This window comes from Oncorhynchus mykiss, unplaced genomic scaffold (assembly GCF_013265735.2).
Source record: "Oncorhynchus mykiss isolate Arlee unplaced genomic scaffold, USDA_OmykA_1.1 un_scaffold_234, whole genome shotgun sequence".
NCBI classification, from domain to species: Eukaryota; Metazoa; Chordata; class Actinopteri; order Salmoniformes; family Salmonidae; genus Oncorhynchus; species Oncorhynchus mykiss.
In genome coordinates, this window is record NW_023493700.1 from 166968 (window position 1) to 188976 (window position 22009).

Consider the following 22009-nt stretch of genomic DNA (forward strand, 5'->3'; position numbering starts at 1 on the left):
TGGAGCTTTCTTGGATCCACAACAAAAATTGTTTTTGGGGATTGCGGGAATCGATCCCACTAACTATAGCATGCTAAGAAAACACAATACCAATTGATCAAATTCCCCAGCTGTTTGGAATTGCCACAAGGAGCAACCAAGAGTGTCCAGTCTTGTCAGGCTATGCTGTTGGTGGACTTGTTAGTTTGTGCTCCAGCACTTACAGAGGCTCGGTGCATCTCAACAATTGTGCTCTGTAGCCAGCGGCCGGTTAGCTCAGTTGGTTAGAGTGTGTGATACGCTGCTCCTCTGAAAGTAAGTAATGTCTTTCTTTTTCATCTGACATTGTGACATCAGTGTTACATGAGAGTTTCTTGTCATTGTTACATGACAGTTTCTTGTCATTGTTTACATGACAGTAGGTTGTCGTAAGACAAGGCTGCATGAAGTGTGAACTGGAGTTTTCTTGGATCCATGAAAGAATTTGCTTTTGGAGAATGCAGGCATCGATCCCACTACCTCACGCATGCAAAGCATTTGAGCTAATTCCCCAGACGTTTGGAATTTCCGCAAGAAGCAACCTAGAGGGTCCAGTCTTGTCAGGCTATGCTGTTGGTGGACTTGTTTGTTTACGTGCCAGCACTTGCAGAGGCTCGGTGCATTGCCACAATTGAGCAAAATAGCAAATGGCTGGTTAGCTCAGTTGGTTAGAGTGTGGTGCTAATAACGCCACGGTCATGGGTTCGATCCCCGTACTGGCTATGATGTACATTTTGAGTGTCAAAATTGTGAGTCACATGCATGTGAATTGTCAAGGGTGCCACAGAATTAAAATAAATGAAATGCCGAAATACCTCAGTTGGGAGAGCGTTAGACTGAAGATCTAAAGGTCCCTGGTTCGATCCCGGGTTTCAGCATTTGTATTTGTTCTTTCTTCATACTCTGGCTTCAAGGAAACTATCCACAGCTTTGTTTGTGGGCCTCAATGGTGTGTGCTACTCTGCTCCTCTGAAAGTAAGTAATTTCTTGCTTTTTCATCTGACATTTTGACATCAGTGTTACAGGAAAGTTTCTTGTCATTGTTTACATGACAGTAGGTTGTCGTAAGACAAGGCTGCATGAAGTGTGAACTGGAGTTTTCTTGGATCCATGAAAGAATTTGCTTTTGGAGAATGCAGGTATCGATCCCACTACCTCACGCATGCAAAGCATTTGAGCTAATTCCCCAGCCGTTTGGAATTTCCGCAAGAAGCAACCTAGAGGGTCCAGTCTTGTCAGGCTATGCTGTTGGTGGACTTGTTTGTTTACGTGCCAGCACTTGCAGAGGCTCGGTGCATTTCAACAATTGAGCAAAATAGCAAATGGCCGGTTAGCTCAGTTGGTTAGAGTGTGGTGCTAATAACGCCAAGGTCATGGGTTCATGCTCTGGCTTCAAGGAAACTATCCACAGCTTTGTTTGTGGGCCTCAATGGTGTGTGCTACGCTGCTCCTCTGAAAGTAAGTCATTTCTTGCTTTTTCATCTGACATTTTGACATCAGTGTTACAGGAAAGTTGCTTGTCATTGTTACATGACAGTAGGTTGTCGTAAGACAAGGCTGCATGAAGTGTGAACTGGAGGTTTCTTGGATCCACAACAAAAAATGTTTTTGGGGATTGCGGGAATCGATCCCACTAACTATAGCATGCTAAGCAAACACAATACCAATTGATCAAATTCCCCAGCTGTTTGGAATTGCCACAAGGAGCAACCAAGAGTGTCCAGTCTTGTCAGGCTATGCTGTTGGTGGACTTGTTAGTTTGTGCTCCAGCACTTACAGAGGCTCGGTGCATCTCAACAATTGTGCTCTGTAGCCAGCGGCCGGTTAGCTCAGTTGGTTAGAGTGTGTGATACGCTGCTCCTCTGAAAGTAAGTAATGTCTTTCTTTTTCATCTGACATTGTGACATCAGTGTTACATGAGAGTTTCTTGTCATTGTTACATGACAGTTTCTTGTCATTGTTTACATGACAGTAGGTTGTCGTAAGACAAGGCTGCATGAAGTGTGAACTGGAGTTTTCTTGGATCCATGAAAGAATTTGCTTTTGGAGAATGCAGGCATCGATCCCACTACCTCACGCATGCAAAGCATTTGAGCTAATTCCCCAGCCGTTTGGAATTTCCGCAAGAAGCAACCTAGAGGGTCCAGTCTCGTCAGGCTATGCTGTTGGTGGACTTGTTTGTTTACGTGCCAGCACTTGCAGAGGCTCGGTGCATTGCCACAATTGAGCAAAATAGCAAATGGCTGGTTAGCTCAGTTGGTTAGAGTGTGGTGCTAATAACGCCACGGTCATGGGTTCGATCCCCGTACTGGCTATGATGTACATTTTGAGTGTCAAAATTGTGAGTCACATGCATGTGAATTGTCAAGGGTGCCACAGAATTAAAATTAGTGAATTGCCGAAATAGCTCAGTTGGGAGAGCGTTAGACTGAAGATCTAAAGGTCCCTGGTTCGATCCCGGGTTTCGGCATTTGTATTTGTTCTTTCTTCATGCTCTGGCTTCAAGGAAACTATCCACAGCTTTGTTTGTGGGCCTCAATGGTGTGTGCTACTCTGCTCCTCTGAAAGTAAGTAATTTCTTGCTTTTTCATCTGACATTTTGACATCAGTGTTACAGGAAAATTTCTTGTCATTGTTTACATGACAGTAGGTTGTCGTAAGACAAGGCTGAATGAAGTGTGAACTGGAGTTTTCTTGGATCCATGAAAGAATTTGCTTTTGGAGAATGCAGGCATCGATCCCACTACCTCACGCATGCAAAGCATTTGAGCTAATTCCCCAGCCGTTTGGAATTTCCGCAAGAAGCAACCTAGAGGGTCCAGTCTTGTCAGGCTATGCTGTTGGTGGACTTGTTTGTTTACGTGCCAGCACTTGCAGAGGCTCGGTGCATTTCAACAATTGAGCAAAATAGCAAATGGCCGGTTAGCTGAGTTGGTTAGAGTGTGGTGCTAATAACGCCAAGGTCTTGGGTTCGATCCCCATATTGGCTATGATGTACATTTTGAGTGTCAAAATTGTGAGTCACATGCATGTGAATTGTCAAGGGTGCCACAGAATTAAAATTAGTGAATTGCCGAAATAGCTCAGTTGGGAGAGCGTTAGACTGAAGATCTAAAGGTCCCTGGTTCGATCCCTGGTTTCGGCATTTGTATTTGTTCTATCTTCATGCTCTGGCTTCAAGGAAACTATCCACAGCTTTGTTTGTGGGCCTCAATGGTGTGTGCTACGCTGCTCCTCTGAAAGTAAGTCATTTCTTGCTTTTTCATCTGACATTTTGACATCAGTGTTACAGGAAAGTTGCTTGTCATTGTTACATGACAGTAGGTTGTCGTAAGACAAGGCTGCATGAAGTGTGAACTGGAGCTTTCTTGGATCCACAACAAAAAATGTTTTTGGGGATTGCGGGAATCGATCCCACTAACTATAGCATGCTAAGAAAACACAATACCAATTGATCAAATTCCCCAGCTGTTTGGAATTGCCACAAGGAGCAACCAAGAGTGTCCAGTCTTGTCAGGCTATGCTGTTGGTGGACTTGTTAGTTTGTGCTCCAGCACTTACAGAGGCTCGGTGCATCTCAACAATTGTGCTCTGTAGCCAGCGGCCGGTTAGCTCAGTTGGTTAGAGTGTGTGATACGCTGCTCCTCTGAAAGTAAGTAATGTCTTTCTTTTTCATCTGACATTGTGACATCAGTGTTACATGAGAGTTTCTTGTCATTGTTACATGACAGTTTCTTGTCATTGTTTACATGACAGTAGGTTGTCGTAAGACAAGGCTGCATGAAGTGTGAACTGGAGTTTTCTTGGATCCATGAAAGAATTTGCTTTTGGAGAATGCAGGCATCGATCCCACTACCTCACGCATGCAAAGCATTTGAGCTAATTCCCCAGACGTTTGGAATTTCCGCAAGAAGCAACCTAGAGGGTCCAGTCTTGTCAGGCTATGCTGTTGGTGGACTTGTTTGTTTACGTGCCAGCACTTGCAGAGGCTCGGTGCATTGCCACAATTGAGCAAAATAGCAAATGGCTGGTTAGCTCAGTTGGTTAGAGTGTGGTGCTAATAACGCCACGGTCATGGGTTCGATCCCCGTACTGGCTATGATGTACATTTTGAGTGTCAAAATTGTGAGTCACATGCATGTGAATTGTCAAGGGTGCCACAGAATTAAAATAAATGAAATGCCGAAATACCTCAGTTGGGAGAGCGTTAGACTGAAGATCTAAAGGTCCCTGGTTCGATCCCGGGTTTCAGCATTTGTATTTGTTCTTTCTTCATACTCTGGCTTCAAGGAAACTATCCACAGCTTTGTTTGTGGGCCTCAATGGTGTGTGCTACTCTGCTCCTCTGAAAGTAAGTAATTTCTTGCTTTTTCATCTGACATTTTGACATCAGTGTTACAGGAAAGTTTCTTGTCATTGTTTACATGACAGTAGGTTGTCGTAAGACAAGGCTGCATGAAGTGTGAACTGGAGTTTTCTTGGATCCATGAAAGAATTTGCTTTTGGAGAATGCAGGTATCGATCCCACTACCTCACGCATGCAAAGCATTTGAGCTAATTCCCCAGCCGTTTGGAATTTCCGCAAGAAGCAACCTAGAGGGTCCAGTCTTGTCAGGCTATGCTGTTGGTGGACTTGTTTGTTTACGTGCCAGCACTTGCAGAGGCTCGGTGCATTTCAACAATTGAGCAAAATAGCAAATGGCCGGTTAGCTCAGTTGGTTAGAGTGTGGTGCTAATAACGCCAAGGTCATGGGTTCATGCTCTGGCTTCAAGGAAACTATCCACAGCTTTGTTTGTGGGCCTCAATGGTGTGTGCTACGCTGCTCCTCTGAAAGTAAGTCATTTCTTGCTTTTTCATCTGACATTTTGACATCAGTGTTACAGGAAAGTTGCTTGTCATTGTTACATGACAGTAGGTTGTCGTAAGACAAGGCTGCATGAAGTGTGAACTGGAGGTTTCTTGGATCCACAACAAAAAATGTTTTTGGGGATTGCGGGAATCGATCCCACTAACTATAGCATGCTAAGCAAACACAATACCAATTGATCAAATTCCCCAGCTGTTTGGAATTGCCACAAGGAGCAACCAAGAGTGTCCAGTCTTGTCAGGCTATGCTGTTGGTGGACTTGTTAGTTTGTGCTCCAGCACTTGCAGAGGCTCGGTGCATCTCAACAATTGTGCTCTGTAGCCAGCGGCCGGTTAGCTCAGTTGGTTAGAGTGTGTGATACGCTGCTCCTCTGAAAGTAAGTAATGTCTTTCTTTGTCATCTGACATTGTGACATCAGTGTTACATGAGAGTTTCTTGTCATTGTTACATGACAGTTTCTTGTCATTGTTTACATGACAGTAGGTTGTCGTAAGACAAGGCTGCATGAAGTGTGAACTGGAGTTTTCTTGGATCCATGAAAGAATTTGCTTTTGGAGAATGCAGGCATCGATCCCACTACCTCACGCATGCAAAGCATTTGAGCTAATTCCCCAGCCGTTTGGAATTTCCGCAAGAAGCAACCTAGAGGGTCCAGTCTCGTCAGGCTATGCTGTTGGTGGACTTGTTTGTTTACGTGCCAGCACTTGCAGAGGCTCGGTGCATTGCCACAATTGAGCAAAATAGCAAATGGCTGGTTAGCTCAGTTGGTTAGAGTGTGGTGCTAATAACGCCAAGGTCATGGGTTCGATCCCCGTACTGGCTATGATGTACATTTTGAGTGTCAAAATTGTGAGTCACATGCATGTGAATTGTCAAGGGTGCCACAGAATTAAAATTAGTGAATTGCCGAAATAGCTCAGTTGGGAGAGCGTTAGACTGAAGATCTAAAGGTCCCTGGTTCGATCCCGGGTTTCGGCATTTGTATTTGTTCTTTCTTCATGCTCTGGCTTCAAGGAAACTATCCACAGCTTTGTTTGTGGGCCTCAATGGTGTGTGCTACTCTGCTCCTCTGAAAGTAAGTAATTTCTTGCTTTTTCATCTGACATTTTGACATCAGTGTTACAGGAAAGTTTCTTGTCATTGTTTACATGACAGTAGGTTGTCGTAAGACAAGGCTGAATGAAGTGTGAACTGGAGTTTTCTTGGATCCATGAAAGAATTTGCTTTTGGAGAATGCAGGCATCGATCCCACTACCTCACGCATGCAAAGCATTTGAGCTAATTCCCCAGCCGTTTGGAATTTCCGCAAGAAGCAACCTAGAGGGTCCAGTCTTGTCAGGCTATGCTGTTGGTGGACTTGTTTGTTTACGTGCCAGCACTTGCAGAGGCTCGGTGCATTTCAACAATTGAGCAAAATAGCAAATGGCCGGTTAGCTGAGTTGGTTAGAGTGTGGTGCTAATAACGCCAAGGTCTTGGGTTCGATCCCCATATTGGCTATGATGTACATTTTGAGTGTCAAAATTGTGAGTCACATGCATGTGAATTGTCAAGGGTGCCACAGAATTAAAATTAGTGAATTGCCGAAATAGCTCAGTTGGGAGAGCGTTAGACTGAAGATCTAAAGGTCCCTGGTTCGATCCCTGGTTTCGGCATTTGTATTTGTTCTATCTTCATGCTCTGGCTTCAAGGAAACTATCCACAGCTTTGTTTGTGGGCCTCAATGGTGTGTGCTACGCTGCTCCTCTGAAAGTAAGTCATTTCTTGCTTTTTCATCTGACATTTTGACATCAGTGTTACAGGAAAGTTGCTTGTCATTGTTACATGACAGTAGGTTGTCGTAAGACAAGGCTGCATGAAGTGTGAACTGGAGCTTTCTTGGATCCACAACAAAAAATGTTTTTGGGGATTGCGGGAATCGATCCCACTAACTATAGCATGCTAAGCAAACACAATACCAATTGATCAAATTCCCCAGCTGTTTGGAATTGCCACAAGGAGCAACCAAGAGTGTCCAGTCTTGTCAGGCTATGCTGTTGGTGGACTTGTTAGTTTGTGCTCCAGCACTTGCAGAGGCTCGGTGCATCTCAACAATTGTGCTCTGTAGCCAGCGGCCGGTTTGCTCAGTTGGTTAGAGTGTGTGATACGCTGCTCCTCTGAAAGTAAGTAATGTCTTTCTTTTTCATCTGACATTGTGACATCAGTGTTACATGAGAGTTTCTTGTCATTGTTACATGACAGTTTCTTGTCATTGTTTACATGACAGTAGGTTGTCGTAAGACAAGGCTGCATGAAGTGTGAACTGGAGTTTTCTTGGATCCATGAAAGAATTTGCTTTTGGAGAATGCAGGCATCGATCCCACTACCTCACGCATGCAAAGCATTTGAGCTAATTCCCCAGCCGTTTGGAATTTCCGCAAGAAGCAACCTAGAGGGTCCAGTCTTGTCAGGCTATGCTGTTGGTGGACTTGTTTGTTTACGTGCCAGCACTTGCAGAGGCTCGGTGCATTTCAACAATTGAGCAAAATAGCAAATGGCCGGTTAGCTCAGTTGGTTAGAGTGTGGTGCTAATAACGCCAAGGTCATGGGTTCATGCTCTGGCTTCAAGGAAACTATCCACAGCTTTGTTTGTGGGCCTCAATGGTGTGTGCTACGCTGCTCCTCTGAAAGTAAGTCATTTCTTGCTTTTTCATCTGACATTTTGACATCAGTGTTACAGGAAAGTTGCTTGTCATTGTTACATGACAGTAGGTTGTCGTAAGACAAGGCTGCATGAAGTGTGAACTGGAGGTTTCTTGGATCCACAACAAAAAATGTTTTTGGGGATTGCGGGAATCGATCCCACTAACTATAGCATGCTAAGCAAACACAATACCAATTGATCAAATTCCCCAGCTGTTTGGAATTGCCACAAGGAGCAACCAAGAGTGTCCAGTCTTGTCAGGCTATGCTGTTGGTGGACTTGTTAGTTTGTGCTCCAGCACTTGCAGAGGCTCGGTGCATCTCAACAATTGTGCTCTGTAGCCAGCGGCCGGTTAGCTCAGTTGGTTAGAGTGTGTGATACGCTGCTCCTCTGAAAGTAAGTAATGTCTTTCTTTTTCATCTGACATTGTGACATCAGTGTTACATGAGAGTTTCTTGTCATTGTTACATGACAGTTTCTTGTCATTGTTTACATGACAGTAGGTTGTCGTAAGACAAGGCTGCATGAAGTGTGAACTGGAGTTTTCTTGGATCCATGAAAGAATTTGCTTTTGGAGAATGCAGGCATCGATCCCACTACCTCACGCATGCAAAGCATTTGAGCTAATTCCCCAGCCGTTTGGAATTTCCGCAAGAAGCAACCTAGAGGGTCCAGTCTCGTCAGGCTATGCTGTTGGTGGACTTGTTTGTTTACGTGCCAGCACTTGCAGAGGCTCGGTGCATTGCCACAATTGAGCAAAATAGCAAATGGCTGGTTAGCTCAGTTGGTTAGAGTGTGGTGCTAATAACGCCAAGGTCATGGGTTCGATCCCCGTACTGGCTATGATGTACATTTTGAGTGTCAAAATTGTGAGTCACATGCATGTGAATTGTCAAGGGTGCCACAGAATTAAAATTAGTGAATTGCCGAAATAGCTCAGTTGGGAGAGTGTTAGACTGAAGATCTAAAGGTCCCTGGTTCGATCCCGGGTTTCGGCATTTGTATTTGTTCTTTCTTCATGCTCTGGCTTCAAGGAAACTATCCACAGCTTTGTTTGTGGGCCTCAATGGTGTGTGCTACTCTGCTCCTCTGAAAGTAAGTAATTTCTTGCTTTTTCATCTGACATTTTGACATCAGTGTTACAGGAAAGTTTCTTGTCATTGTTTACATGACAGTAGGTTGTCGTAAGACAAGGCTGAATGAAGTGTGAACTGGAGTTTTCTTGGATCCATGAAAGAATTTGCTTTTGGAGAATGCAGGCATCGATCCCACTACCTCACGCATGCAAAGCATTTGAGCTAATTCCCCAGCCGTTTGGAATTTCCGCAAGAAGCAACCTAGAGGGTCCAGTCTTGTCAGGCTATGCTGTTGGTGGACTTGTTTGTTTACGTGCCAGCACTTGCAGAGGCTCGGTGCATTTCAACAATTGAGCAAAATAGCAAATGGCCGGTTAGCTGAGTTGGTTAGAGTGTGGTGCTAATAACGCCAAGGTCTTGGGTTCGATCCCCATATTGGCTATGATGTACATTTTGAGTGTCAAAATTGTGAGTCACATGCATGTGAATTGTCAAGGGTGCCACAGAATTAAAATTAGTGAATTGCCGAAATAGCTCAGTTGGGAGAGCGTTAGACTGAAGATCTAAAGGTCCCTGGTTCGATCCCTGGTTTCGGCATTTGTATTTGTTCTATCTTCATGCTCTGGCTTCAAGGAAACTATCCACAGCTTTGTTTGTGGGCCTCAATGGTGTGTGCTACGCTGCTCCTCTGAAAGTAAGTCATTTCTTGCTTTTTCATCTGACATTTTGACATCAGTGTTACAGGAAAGTTGCTTGTCATTGTTACATGACAGTAGGTTGTCGTAAGACAAGGCTGCATGAAGTGTGAACTGGAGCTTTCTTGGATCCACAACAAAAAATGTTTTTGGGGATTGCGGGAATCGATCCCACTAACTATAGCATGCTAAGCAAACACAATACCAATTGATCAAATTCCCCAGCTGTTTGGAATTGCCACAAGGAGCAACCAAGAGTGTCCAGTCTTGTCAGGCTATGCTGTTGGTGGACTTGTTAGTTTGTGCTCCAGCACTTGCAGAGGCTCGGTGCATCTCAACAATTGTGCTCTGTAGCCAGCGGCCGGTTAGCTCAGTTGGTTAGAGTGTGTGATACGCTGCTCCTCTGAAAGTAAGTAATGTCTTTCTTTTTCATCTGACATTGTGACATCAGTGTTACATGAGAGTTTCTTGTCATTGTTACATGACAGTTTCTTGTCATTGTTTACATGACAGTAGGTTGTCGTAAGACAAGGCTGCATGAAGTGTGAACTGGAGTTTTCTTGGATCCATGAAAGAATTTGCTTTTGGAGAATGCAGGCATCGATCCCACTACCTCACGCATGCAAAGCATTTGAGCTAATTCCCCAGCCGTTTGGAATTTCCGCAAGAAGCAACCTAGAGGGTCCAGTCTCGTCAGGCTATGCTGTTGGTGGACTTGTTTGTTTACGTGCCAGCACTTGCAGAGGCTCGGTGCATTGCCACAATTGAGCAAAATAGCAAATGGCTGGTTAGCTCAGTTGGTTAGAGTGTGGTGCTAATAACGCCAAGGTCATGGGTTCGATCCCCGTACTGGCTATGATGTACATTTTGAGTGTCAAAATTGTGAGTCACATGCATGTGAATTGTCAAGGGTGCCACAGAATTAAAATTAGTGAATTGCCGAAATAGCTCAGTTGGGAGAGCGTTAGACTGAAGATCTAAAGGTCCCTGGTTCGATCCCGGGTTTCGGCATTTGTATTTGTTCTTTCTTCATGCTCTGGCTTCAAGGAAACTATCCACAGCTTTGTTTGTGGGCCTCAATGGTGTGTGCTACTCTGCTCCTCTGAAAGTAAGTAATTTCTTGCTTTTTCATCTGACATTTTGACATCAGTGTTACAGGAAAGTTTCTTGTCATTGTTTACATGACAGTAGGTTGTCGTAAGACAAGGCTGAATGAAGTGTGAACTGGAGTTTTCTTGGATCCATGAAAGAATTTGCTTTTGGAGAATGCAGGCATCGATCCCACTACCTCACGCATGCAAAGCATTTGAGCTAATTCCCCAGCCGTTTGGAATTTCCGCAAGAAGCAACCTAGAGGGTCCAGTCTTGTCAGGCTATGCTGTTGGTGGACTTGTTTGTTTACGTGCCAGCACTTGCAGAGGCTCGGTGCATTTCAACAATTGAGCAAAATAGCAAATGGCCGGTTAGCTGAGTTGGTTAGAGTGTGGTGCTAATAACGCCAAGGTCTTGGGTTCGATCCCCATATTGGCTATGATGTACATTTTGAGTGTCAAAATTGTGAGTCACATGCATGTGAATTGTCAAGGGTGCCACAGAATTAAAATTAGTGAATTGCCGAAATAGCTCAGTTGGGAGAGCGTTAGACTGAAGATCTAAAGGTCCCTGGTTCGATCCCTGGTTTCGGCATTTGTATTTGTTCTATCTTCATGCTCTGGCTTCAAGGAAACTATCCACAGCTTTGTTTGTGGGCCTCAATGGTGTGTGCTACGCTGCTCCTCTGAAAGTAAGTCATTTCTTGCTTTTTCATCTGACATTTTGACATCAGTGTTACAGGAAAGTTGCTTGTCATTGTTACATGACAGTAGGTTGTCGTAAGACAAGGCTGCATGAAGTGTGAACTGGAGCTTTCTTGGATCCACAACAAAAAATGTTTTTGGGGATTGCGGGAATCGATCCCACTAACTATAGCATGCTAAGCAAACACAATACCAATTGATCAAATTCCCCAGCTGTTTGGAATTGCCACAAGGAGCAACCAAGAGTGTCCAGTCTTGTCAGGCTATGCTGTTGGTGGACTTGTTAGTTTGTGCTCCAGCACTTGCAGAGGCTCGGTGCATCTCAACAATTGTGCTCTGTAGCCAGCGGCCGGTTTGCTCAGTTGGTTAGAGTGTGTGATACGCTGCTCCTCTGAAAGTAAGTAATGTCTTTCTTTTTCATCTGACATTGTGACATCAGTGTTACATGAGAGTTTCTTGTCATTGTTACATGACAGTTTCTTGTCATTGTTTACATGACAGTAGGTTGTCGTAAGACAAGGCTGCATGAAGTGTGAACTGGAGTTTTCTTGGATCCATGAAAGAATTTGCTTTTGGAGAATGCAGGCATCGATCCCACTACCTCACGCATGCAAAGCATTTGAGCTAATTCCCCAGCCGTTTGGAATTTCCGCAAGAAGCAACCTAGAGGGTCCAGTCTTGTCAGGCTATGCTGTTGGTGGACTTGTTTGTTTATGTGCCAGCACTTGCAGAGGCTCGGTGCATTTCAACAATTGAGCAAAATAGCAAATGGCCGGTTAGCTCAGTTGGTTAGAGTGTGGTGCTAATAACGCCAAGGTCATGGGTTCGATCCCCGTACTGGCTATGATGTACATATTGAGTGTCAAAATTGTGAGTCACATGCATGTGAATTGTCAAGGGTGCCACATAATTAAAATTAGTGAAATGCCGAAATAGCTCAGTTGGGAGAGCGTTAGACTGAAGATCTAAAGGTCCCTGGTTCGATCCCTGGTTTCGGCATTTGTATTTGTTCTATCTTCATGCTCTGGCTTCAAGGAAACTATCCACAGCTTTGTTTGTGGGCCTCAATGGTGTGTGCTACGCTGCTCCTCTGAAAGTAAGTCATTTCTTGCTTTTTCATCTGACATTTTGACATCAGTGTTACAGGAAAGTTGCTTGTCATTGTTACATGACAGTAGGTTGTCGTAAGACAAGGCTGCATGAAGTGTGAACTGGAGCTTTCTTGGATCCACAACAAAAAATGTTTTTGGGGATTGCGGGAATCGATCCCACTAACTATAGCATGCTAAGCAAACACAATACCAATTGATCAAATTCCCCAGCTGTTTGGAATTGCCACAAGGAGCAACCAAGAGTGTCCAGTCTTGTCAGGCTATGCTGTTGGTGGACTTGTTAGTTTGTGCTCCAGCACTTGCAGAGGCTCGGTGCATCTCAACAATTGTGCTCTGTAGCCAGCGGCCGGTTTGCTCAGTTGGTTAGAGTGTGTGATACGCTGCTCCTCTGAAAGTAAGTAATGTCTTTCTTTTTCATCTGACATTGTGACATCAGTGTTACATGAGAGTTTCTTGTCATTGTTACATGACAGTTTCTTGTCATTGTTTACATGACAGTAGGTTGTCGTAAGACAAGGCTGCATGAAGTGTGAACTGGAGTTTTCTTGGATCCATGAAAGAATTTGCTTTTGGAGAATGCAGGCATCGATCCCACTACCTCACGCATGCAAAGCATTTGAGCTAATTCCCCAGCCGTTTGGAATTTCCGCAAGAAGCAACCTAGAGGGTCCAGTCTCGTCAGGCTATGCTGTTGGTGGACTTGTTTGTTTACGTGCCAGCACTTGCAGAGGCTCGGTGCATTGCCACAATTGAGCAAAATAGCAAATGGCTGGTTAGCTCAGTTGGTTAGAGTGTGGTGCTAATAACGCCAAGGTCATGGGTTCGATCCCCGTACTGGCTATGATGTACATTTTGAGTGTCAAAATTGTGAGTCACATGCATGTGAATTGTCAAGGGTGCCACAGAATTAAAATTAGTGAATTGCCGAAATAACTCAGTTGGGAGAGCGTTAGACTGAAGATCTAAAGGTCCCTGGTTCGATCCCGGGTTTCGGCATTTGTATTTGTTCTTTCTTCATGCTCTGGCTTCAAGGAGACTATCCACAGCTTTGTTTGTGGGCCTCAATGGTGTGTGCTACGCTGCTCCTCTGAAAGTAAGTCATTTCTTGCTTTTTCATCTGACATTTTGACATCAGTGTTACAGGAAAGTTGCTTGTCATTGTTACATGACAGTAGGTTGTCGTAAGACAAGGCTGCATGAAGTGTGAACTGGAGCTTTCTTGGATCCACAACAAAAAATGTTTTTGGGGATTGCGGGAATCGATCCCACTAACTATAGCATGCTAAGCAAACACAATACCAATTGATCAAATTCCCCAGCTGTTTGGAATTGCCACAAGGAGCAACCAAGAGTGTCCAGTCTTGTCAGGCTATGCTGTTGGTGGACTTGTTAGTTTGTGCTCCAGCACTTGCAGAGGCTCGGTGCATCTCAACAATTGTGCTCTGTAGCCAGCGGCCGGTTAGCTCAGTTGGTTAGAGTGTGTGATACGCTGCTCCTCTGAAAGTAAGTAATGTCTTTCTTTTTCATCTGACATTGTGACATCAGTGTTACATGAGAGTTTCTTGTCATTGTTACATGACAGTTTCTTGTCATTGTTTACATGACAGTAGGTTGTCGTAAGACAAGGCTGCATGAAGTGTGAACTGGAGTTTTCTTGGATCCATGAAAGAATTTGCTTTTGGAGAATGCAGGCATCGATCCCACTACCTCACGCATGCAAAGCATTTGAGCTAATTCCCCAGCCGTTTGGAATTTCCGCAAGAAGCAACCTAGAGGGTCCAGTCTCGTCAGGCTATGCTGTTGGTGGACTTGTTTGTTTACGTGCCAGCACTTGCAGAGGCTCGGTGCATTGCCACAATTGAGCAAAATAGCAAATGGCTGGTTAGCTCAGTTGGTTAGAGTGTGGTGCTAATAACGCCAAGGTCATGGGTTCGATCCCCGTACTGGCTATGATGTACATTTTGAGTGTCAAAATTGTGAGTCACATGCATGTGAATTGTCAAGGGTGCCACAGAATTAAAATTAGTGAATTGCCGAAATAGCTCAGTTGGGAGAGCGTTAGACTGAAGATCTAAAGGTCCCTGGTTCGATCCCGGGTTTTGGCATTTGTATTTGTTCTTTCTTCATGCTCTGGCTTCAAGGAGACTATCCACAGCTTTGTTTGTGGGCCTCAATGGTGTGTGCTACTCTGCTCCTCTGAAAGTAAGTAATTCCTTGCTTTTTCATCTGACATTTTGACATCAGTGTTACAGGAAAGTTTCTTGTCATTGTTTACATGACAGTAGGTTGTCGTAAGACAAGGCTGCATGAAGTGTGAACTGGAGTTTTCTTGGATCCATGAAAGAATTTGCTTTTGGAGAATGCAGGCATCGATCCCACTACCTCACGCATGCAAAGCATTTGAGCTAATTCCCCAGCCGTTTGGAATTTCCGCAAGAAGCAACCTAGAGGGTCCAGTCTTGTCAGGCTATGCTGTTGGTGGACTTGTTTGTTTACGTGCCAGCACTTGCAGAGGCTCGGTGCATTTCAACAATTGAGCAAAATAGCAAATGGCTGGTTAGCTCAGTTGGTTAGAGTGTGGTGCTAATAACGCCACGGTCATGGGTTCGATCCCCGTACTGGCTATGATGTACATTTTGAGTGTCAAAATTGTGAGTCACATGCATGTGAATTGTCAAGGGTGCCACAGAATTAAAATTAGTGAATTGCCGAAATAGCTCAGTTGGGAGAGCGTTAGACTGAAGATCTAAAGGTTCCTGTTTCGGCATTTGTATTTGTTCTTTCTTCATGCTCTGGCTTCAAGGAAACTATCCACAGCTTTGTTTGTGGGCCTCAATGGTGTGTGCTACGCTGCTCCTCTGAAAGTAAGTAATTTCTTGCTTTTTCATCTGACATTTTGACATCAGTGTTACAGGAAAGTTGCTTGTCATTGTTACATGACAGTAGGTTGTCGTAAGACAAGGCTGCATGAAGTGTGAAGTGGGGCTTTCTTGGATCCACAAAAAAAAATGTTTTTGGGGATTGCGGGAATCGATCCCACTACCTATAGCATGCTAAGCAAACACAATACCAATTGATCAAATTCCCCAGCTGTTTGTAATTGCCACAAGGAGCAACCAAGAGTGTCCAGTCTTGTCAGGCTATGCTGTTGGTGGACTTGTTAGTTTGTGCTCCAGCACTTACAGAAGCTCGGTGCATCTCAACAATTGTGCTCTGTAGCCAGCGGCCGGTTAGCTCAGTTGGTTAGAGTGTGTGATACGCTGCTCCTCTGAAAGTAAGTAATGTCTTTCTTTTTCATCTGACATTGTGACATCAGTGTTACATGAGAGTTTCTTGTCATTGTTACATGACAGTTTCTTGTCATTGTTTACATGACAGTAGGTTGTCGTAAGACAAGGCTGCATGAAGTGTGAACTGGAGTTTTCTTGGATCCATGAAAGAATTTGCTTTTGGAGAATGCAGGCATCGATCCCACTACCTCACGCATGCAAAGCATTTGAGCTAATTCCCCAGCCGTTTGGAATTTCCGCAAGAAGCAACCTAGAGGGTCCAGTCTTGTCAGGCTATGCTGTTGGTGGACTTGTTTGTTTACGTGCCAGCACTTGCAGAGGCTCGGTGCATTTCAACAATTGAGCAAAATAGCAAATGGCCGGTTAGCTGAGTTGGTTAGAGTGTGGTGCTAATAACGCCAAGGTCATGGGTTCGATCCCCATATTGGCTATGATGTACATTTTGAGTGTCAAAATTGTGAGTCACATGCATGTGAATTGTCAAGGGTGCCACAGAATTAAAATTAGTGAATTGCCGAAATAGCTCAGTTGGGAGAGCGTTAGACTGAAGATCTAAAGGTCCCTGTTTCGGCATTTGTATTTGTTCTTTCTTCATGCTCTGGCTTCAAGGAAACTATCCACAGCTTTGTTTGTGGGCCTCAATGGTGTGTGCTACGCTGCTCCTCTGAAAGTAAGTAATTTCTTGCTTTTTCATCTGACATTTTGACATCAGTGTTACAGGAAAGTTGCTTGTCATTGTTACATGACAGTAGGTTGTCGAAAGACAAGGCTGCATGAAGTGTGAACTGGAGCTTTCTTGGATCCACAAAAAAAAATGTTTTTGGGAAATGCGGGAATCGATCCCACTAACTATAGCATGCTAAGCAAACACAATACCAATTGATCAAATTCCCCAGCTGTTTTGAATTGCCACAAGGAGCAACCAAGAGTGTCCAGTCTTGTCAGGCTATGCTGTTGGTGGACTTGTTAGTTTGTGCTCCAGCACTTGCAGAGGCTCGGTGCATCTCAACAATTGTGCTCTGTAGCCAGCGGCCGGTTAGCTCAGTTGGTTAGAGTGTGTGATACGCTGCTCCTCTGAAAGTAAGTCATGTCTTTCTTTTTCATCTGACATTGTGTCATCAGTGTTACATGAGAGTTTCTTGTCATTGTTACATGACAGTTTCTTGTCATTGTTGACATGACAGTAGGTTGTCGTAAGACAAGGCTGCATGAAGTGTGAACTGGAGTTTTCTTGGATCCATGAAAGAATTTGCTTTTGGAGAATGCAGGCATCGATCCCACTACCTCACGCATGCAAAGCATTTGAGCTAATTCCCCAGCTGTTTGGAATTTCTGCAAGAAGCAACCTAGAGGGTCCAGTCTTGTCAGGCTATGCTGTTGGTGGACTTGTTTGTTTACGTGCCAGCACTTGCAGAGGCTCGGTGCATTTCAACAATTGAGCAAAATAGCAAATGGCCGGTTAGCTGTTGGTTAGAGTGTGGTGCTAATAACGCCAAGGTCATGGGTTCGATCCCCATATTGGCTATGATGTACATTTTGAGTGTCAAAATTGTGAGTCACATGCATGTGAATTGTCAAGGGTGCCACAGAATTAAAATTAGTGAATTGCCGAAATAGCTCAGTTGGGAGAGCGTTAGACTGAAGATCTAAAGGTCCCTGTTTCGGCATTTGTATTTGTTCTTTCTTCATGCTCTGGCTTCAAGGAAACTATCCACAGCTTTGTTTGTGGGCCTCAATGGTGTGTGCTACGCTGCTCCTCTGAAAGTAAGTAATTTCTTGCTTTTTCATCTGACATTTTGACATCAGTGTTACAGGAAAGTTGCTTGTCATTGTTACATGACAGTAGGTTGTCGAAAGACAAGGCTGCATGAAGTGTGAACTGGAGCTTTCTTGGATCCACAAAAAAAAATGTTTTTGGGAAATGCGGGAATCGATCCCACTAACTATAGCATGCTAAGCAAACACAATACCAATTGATCAAATTCCCCAGCTGTTTTGAATTGCCACAAGGAGCAACCAAGAGTGTCCAGTCTTGTCAGGCTATGCTGTTGGTGGACTTGTTAGTTTGTGCTCCAGCACTTGCAGAGGCTCGGTGCATCTCAACAATTGTGCTCTGTAGCCAGCGGCCGGTTAGCTCAGTTGGTTAGAGTGTGTGATACGCTGCTCCTCTGAAAGTAAGTCATGTCTTTCTTTTTCATCTGACATTGTGTCATCAGTGTTACATGAGAGTTTCTTGTCATTGTTACATGACAGTTTCTTGTCATTGTTGACATGACAGTAGGTTGTCGTAAGACAAGGCTGCATGAAGTGTGAACTGGAGTTTTCTTGGATCCATGAAAGAATTTGCTTTTGGAGAATGCAGGCATCGATCCCACTACCTCACGCATGCAAAGCATTTGAGCTAATTCCCCAGCTGTTTGGAATTTCTGCAAGAAGCAACCTAGAGGGTCCAGTCTTGTCAGGCTATGCTGTTGGTGGACTTGTTTGTTTACGTGCCAGCACTTGCAGAGGCTCGGTGCATTTCAACAATTGAGCAAAATAGCAAATGGCCGGTTAGCTGTTGGTTAGAGTGTGGTGCTAATAACGCCAAGGTCATGGGTTCGATCCCCATATTGGCTATGATGTACATTTTGAGTGTCAAAATTGTGAGTCACATGCATGTGAATTGTCAAGGGTGCCACAGAATTAAAATTAGTGAATTGCCGAAATAGCTCAGTTGGGAGAGCGTTAGACTGAAGATCTAAAGGTCCCTGTTTCGGCATTTGTATTTGTTCTTTCTTCATGCTCTGGCTTCAAGGAAACTATCCACAGCTTTGTTTGTGGGCCTCAATGGTGTGTGCTACGCTGCTCCTCTGAAAGTAAGTAATTTCTTGCTTTTTCATCTGACATTTTGACATCAGTGTTACAGGAAAGTTTCTTGTCATTGTTTACATGACAGTAGGTTGTCGTACGACAAGGCTGCATGAAGTGTGAACTGGAGCTTTCTTGGATCCACAAAAAAATGTATTTTTGGGGAATGCGGGCATCGATCCCACTACCTATAGCATGCTAAGCAAACACAATACCAATTGATCAAATTCCCCAGCTGTTTGGAATTGCCACAAAGATCAACCAAGAGTGTCCAGTCTTGTCAGGCTATGCTGTTGGTGGACTTGTTAGTTTGTGCTCCAGCACTTGCAGAGGCTCGGTGCATCTCAACAATTGTGCTCTGTAGCCAGCGGCCGGTAAGCTCAGTTGGTTAGAGTGTGTGATACGCTGCTCTCTGAAAGTAAGTAATGAATGTCTTTCTTTTTCATCTGACATTGTGACATCAGTGTTACATGAGAGTTTCTTGTCATTGTTACATGACAGTTTCTTGTCATTGTTTAAAAATAAAGAGCTGTCAAGTCATGGCGAAAGAACTGGGGAACGATGAACCTGTGGTGTCCTTTTTGAACTTGCCAGCATATATTACGGATGATGAAATATATGAGAAATTACAAGGATGGAAAGTGAACGCGACAACACCAATCAAGAGGAGGATGTGGCCAGTAACGGACATTGTGGACGGGACGAGATTTTGTAAGGTGAAGTTTACGGACAGCGTGCAATCATTGCCTTACTCAACAAAGTTCAATACTGTCGAAGGATTTGAATATTTCCGAGTGATCCACGATAACCAAGTTAAGGTATGTAGACTATGTATTCAACCGGGACACATACTTAAAGAATGTCCAGAATTTATATGTCATAAATGTGGTGAACAAGGGCATTATGCCAGGGAATGTTCGAACATCGGTGATATATGTAGAAGGTGTGACAGACCTAAGGACAGATATAAATGTAAGAAGGGGAGTGATGTCTTATTTCTTATTTCATTACTGAAGAAGATGAGGGGAGTGTGGCTATGGAGAGAGAATTAGAGAGTGATATGGAAAGTGTGTCGCAGGTGATTCCAGAGACAGCTATAGATGTGCTTGGAGAGTATGCAATTCCTTCTGGCAGTACTCGAGACGCAGTCTTTGTCTCTGCTGCTGACAAGGTGGAGCAGCAGCACAGGATTGGTGAATTAGACACACAGGTAGAGATGGTGCAAGGTACTTCTCAGGTGCCTGAACCAGCTTTAAGCCTGTGTGAAAATGACACCAAGGAGAGGGCTGGGTCCACTGGAGTTGACGGCACGGTTAAAGCGCATTTTACAAAAGGCTTGAATGTTGCTCCCCTCATAAGTCCAAGTCATGAGTCGGACGAAGAAATAGAGAGTGAGGATTTTCAGCTGTTTGCTAGAAATAAGAGATCATTGACGAAAGCTTGGGAGGTGATGGGATCTGGTAAAAAGAAAAAGTCTATTTTGAAATGACATGTTTGTCTTTGACTATATTTCTGCATACATTAACAATGATTAAAGTTGCATCACTAAATGGGAACAGTCTGAGAAATATGAACAAATTGGAGCAGGTTTTGGTGTCTGTGAAAGCTGACATGTGGTGTTTTCAAGAGACTAATTGGACAGACTCCAAAATGTTGGAGATTAAGAGCAAATGGTCTGAGCTAATGTTTTGTAGTCACGGAAGTGAAAAAACATGTGGAGTAGCTATTTTGGTAAAAAATGATGTGGTTCAAAATGTCAAGCAGGTATATGCAGATAATCAGGGCAGACTTATTGTTATTGAGTTTGAAGTGCAAAATGTCATTTTTCGTCTAATTAATGTTTATGCTTCGAATATTGAATCGGAAAGGAGAGATATGTTTAATAACCTAAGATCACTGTGTTCAGAAAATTGTATACTGGTAGGAGATTTTAACGTGAAGTGTATTAGAATGGATGTCTCGAGATGTGATAGTTTCAAACATGATTCGTCTAGAAATGCTTTATGGGAATTAATGAAAAATGAGAATCTTGTAGATATATGGAGGGCTGAACATTTAAATAGAAGAGTGTTTTCGAGAAGGCAGGTGGTGTTAAATGAACTAAAACAATGCAGAATTGATTTATGTTTAGTAAAAGAAGATGTGATACAGCAGGTTCAGAAGATGTCATATAACTTTACAGCATACAGTGATCATGCAGTAATGTCATTTCAGATAGGAGAATGTGTGTTTATGGTGGGAGGAAGTGAAAGTTAAAGCAAAAAACAGGAGTATTAGGTACTTTAAAAATCGTAACCGTGTAGATAAGGTGAAAGAAAAAATGCTTAGAAATAGGATGTTACGTGAACTTGAAAAGGCCGATGCTGATCCAGACTATGATGTTGAGAACTATTTGAAAATCCATGCAGAGCTAGGGTTTTATGAAAAAAAGAAATGTTTAGTTGCTATTGTTAGGAGTAAGGCACAGTATGCCTTGGAGGGAGAGAAATCTACTTCCTTTTTTCTGAGTCTTGAAAAACGAAAGCAATTTAAGAGTTATATTTTAGAATTGGAAAATGAAAAAGGTGTAAAGGTAAATGATTTTGTTGATATCGTAGATTCAGTTGAATCCTTTTACAGAAATCTTTATAAAAAGAATGATGTGGACAAAGTGTGTGTTGCAAAAGTGTTGGAGAAAATCAGTGCCAAAGTATCTCAGGCAGATAGAAGGATGTGTGATGAAGAGATTTCAATTATAGAAATCAAGGAAGCAATTGAGAACACTCAAGGAAATAAAAGTCCAGGTTTGGATGGTTTAACAAATTAATTCTATAAAGATTTTGTGGATACTTTGGCACCCATTTTATTGAAGGTTTTTCAGTATATGGAAGAGAATAAGGAAATCCCTGAGTCTATGTCAATTGGTATGTTAACCATCTTATTTAAAAATAGAGGCAGTAGGTTAAAGTTAGAAAATTATAGGCCTATTAGTCTTCTAAATTCAGATTATAAAATACTGACTCAAGTTTTAGCTAATAGGATGAAAAAGGTGATTGGACGTATTATTACATCAACACAAGCCTACTGAATACCTGGAAGAGATGTTGCAGATGTAATTTGTACAATTAGAGATGTTGTTAAGCAAATGAAAAATGAAGGTGGTATAGTTTTAAGTTTAGATTTTAAGAAAGCTTTTGATAAAGTGGAACATAGTTTTCTGCTACAGACTTTGGAGAGGTTTGGTTTTGGGCCAAAATTTGTATCTTGGATTAACTTGTTGTATAGTGGAGCAAAAAGTTGTGTTAAATGTAACGGAGTGTTAACAGATACTTTCCCTATAGAGAGGTAAGTAAGGCAGGGTTGTCCTTTGTCAGCTCTATTGTACAGTGTTTCTACGGAACCTTTAGCTGTTTTAATACTTGGAGACAAAGAGGTGAGGGGTGTTGGAATCCCAGGTGGTGGTGTCAGTGTTATACATCAGTACACTGATGACACTACTTTTACTGTGAAGGATGTAGGTAGCATTGAAAGCATTATGAAAATCATAGATATCTACTGTAAGGCATCGGGGGCTGAAGTTAATATAGAGAAGACGGAAATTATGTTTTTGGGGGATATCAATGCAAATAAGTGTGAGATTCCAT

The 22009-nt window shown here is 43.2% G+C and overlaps 21 non-coding genes across 21 annotated transcripts; all 21 read left to right on the forward strand.

Moving 5' to 3' along the window:
- The first annotated feature begins 667 nt into the window (after positions 1–667).
- Positions 668–741, forward strand: trnai-aau. Its single transcript has one exon. It is a non-coding gene; the product is annotated as a tRNA-Ile (tRNA).
- Positions 742–2259: 1518 nt separating this feature from the next.
- On the forward strand, positions 2260–2333 carry trnai-aau. Its single transcript has one exon. It is a non-coding gene; the product is annotated as a tRNA-Ile (tRNA).
- An 82-nt stretch (positions 2334–2415) lies between these two features.
- Positions 2416–2488, forward strand: trnaf-gaa. Its single transcript has one exon. It is a non-coding gene; the product is annotated as a tRNA-Phe (tRNA).
- Positions 2489–3090: 602 nt separating this feature from the next.
- On the forward strand, positions 3091–3163 carry trnaf-gaa. Its single transcript has one exon. It is a non-coding gene; the product is annotated as a tRNA-Phe (tRNA).
- An 880-nt stretch (positions 3164–4043) lies between these two features.
- Positions 4044–4117, forward strand: trnai-aau. The gene has a single exon. It is a non-coding gene; the product is annotated as a tRNA-Ile (tRNA).
- A 1518-nt stretch (positions 4118–5635) lies between these two features.
- trnai-aau lies at positions 5636–5709 on the forward strand. The gene has a single exon. It is a non-coding gene; the product is annotated as a tRNA-Ile (tRNA).
- Positions 5710–5791: 82 nt separating this feature from the next.
- On the forward strand, positions 5792–5864 carry trnaf-gaa. Its single transcript has one exon. It is a non-coding gene; the product is annotated as a tRNA-Phe (tRNA).
- Positions 5865–6466: 602 nt separating this feature from the next.
- trnaf-gaa lies at positions 6467–6539 on the forward strand. The gene has a single exon. It is a non-coding gene; the product is annotated as a tRNA-Phe (tRNA).
- Positions 6540–8336: 1797 nt separating this feature from the next.
- On the forward strand, positions 8337–8410 carry trnai-aau. The gene has a single exon. It is a non-coding gene; the product is annotated as a tRNA-Ile (tRNA).
- Positions 8411–8492: 82 nt separating this feature from the next.
- On the forward strand, positions 8493–8565 carry trnaf-gaa. The gene has a single exon. It is a non-coding gene; the product is annotated as a tRNA-Phe (tRNA).
- Positions 8566–9167: 602 nt separating this feature from the next.
- On the forward strand, positions 9168–9240 carry trnaf-gaa. Its single transcript has one exon. It is a non-coding gene; the product is annotated as a tRNA-Phe (tRNA).
- Positions 9241–10120: 880 nt separating this feature from the next.
- On the forward strand, positions 10121–10194 carry trnai-aau. The gene has a single exon. It is a non-coding gene; the product is annotated as a tRNA-Ile (tRNA).
- An 82-nt stretch (positions 10195–10276) lies between these two features.
- trnaf-gaa lies at positions 10277–10349 on the forward strand. Its single transcript has one exon. It is a non-coding gene; the product is annotated as a tRNA-Phe (tRNA).
- Positions 10350–10951: 602 nt separating this feature from the next.
- trnaf-gaa lies at positions 10952–11024 on the forward strand. Its single transcript has one exon. It is a non-coding gene; the product is annotated as a tRNA-Phe (tRNA).
- An 880-nt stretch (positions 11025–11904) lies between these two features.
- Positions 11905–11978, forward strand: trnai-aau. Its single transcript has one exon. It is a non-coding gene; the product is annotated as a tRNA-Ile (tRNA).
- Positions 11979–12060: 82 nt separating this feature from the next.
- Positions 12061–12133, forward strand: trnaf-gaa. Its single transcript has one exon. It is a non-coding gene; the product is annotated as a tRNA-Phe (tRNA).
- An 880-nt stretch (positions 12134–13013) lies between these two features.
- On the forward strand, positions 13014–13087 carry trnai-aau. The gene has a single exon. It is a non-coding gene; the product is annotated as a tRNA-Ile (tRNA).
- An 82-nt stretch (positions 13088–13169) lies between these two features.
- trnaf-gaa lies at positions 13170–13242 on the forward strand. Its single transcript has one exon. It is a non-coding gene; the product is annotated as a tRNA-Phe (tRNA).
- An 880-nt stretch (positions 13243–14122) lies between these two features.
- On the forward strand, positions 14123–14196 carry trnai-aau. The gene has a single exon. It is a non-coding gene; the product is annotated as a tRNA-Ile (tRNA).
- Positions 14197–14278: 82 nt separating this feature from the next.
- On the forward strand, positions 14279–14351 carry trnaf-gaa. The gene has a single exon. It is a non-coding gene; the product is annotated as a tRNA-Phe (tRNA).
- Positions 14352–14797: 446 nt separating this feature from the next.
- trnai-aau lies at positions 14798–14871 on the forward strand. The gene has a single exon. It is a non-coding gene; the product is annotated as a tRNA-Ile (tRNA).
- The last annotated feature ends 7138 nt before the right edge of the window (positions 14872–22009 follow it).